This window comes from Penaeus monodon, chromosome 21 (assembly GCF_015228065.2).
Source record: "Penaeus monodon isolate SGIC_2016 chromosome 21, NSTDA_Pmon_1, whole genome shotgun sequence".
NCBI classification, from domain to species: domain Eukaryota; kingdom Metazoa; phylum Arthropoda; class Malacostraca; order Decapoda; family Penaeidae; genus Penaeus; species Penaeus monodon.
The window spans coordinates 11,227,598-11,228,221 of NC_051406.1; positions in this window are offsets into that span (position 1 = coordinate 11,227,598).

A 624-nucleotide genomic window follows, 5' to 3' on the forward strand; every position below is an offset into this window, starting at 1 on the left:
CGAGTCACAACAATAACACCGACGTTCTTATTATTATCTCAGAACAATAAGCATCCAACTATATAAAAGGACATGGCAATACTGTCCTTAATAATATCAATTGATGAAAGTTGCACCTGATCCAGGTGCCATTTTCTCTGACTGCCTTGCAAAATACTGAAGAGGAAAATTGCAAGTGCATTTTCACGCTCTTTCGCAAACCCCTTTTTAAAATGAACTGTGATAAGGACGATGCAAGTTCTCTTGCTCCTTTTTTCCAGTTCTCTTGCTCCTTATGCAAATTGCAACATCGGAATAAAAATTGCTCTGTTCAGCGTTTCGCAAGGTAGCATGTACAAGCATATGCAAATATAGATGAGAAAGTATATGTCTTATTCCACACTATCCTGTACCAAAAATAACTCAATAAAAATCTAAATATCCTCACAGGCATCGGAAGCAAAAAACGGCATCAAATGCACTCGTTTCGCAAAATCAATAAACAATTAATATAGCAAGTGGAAAGCCATAGAAAAAAATGTATCTGTATATTCGGGTCAGTGGGGGATTTCGGGCACCAATAAATCTATCTGAAAATATGAAAGCAATAGGCTCAGAATTGCGTTGTCAGTTTGCCCGAAATGC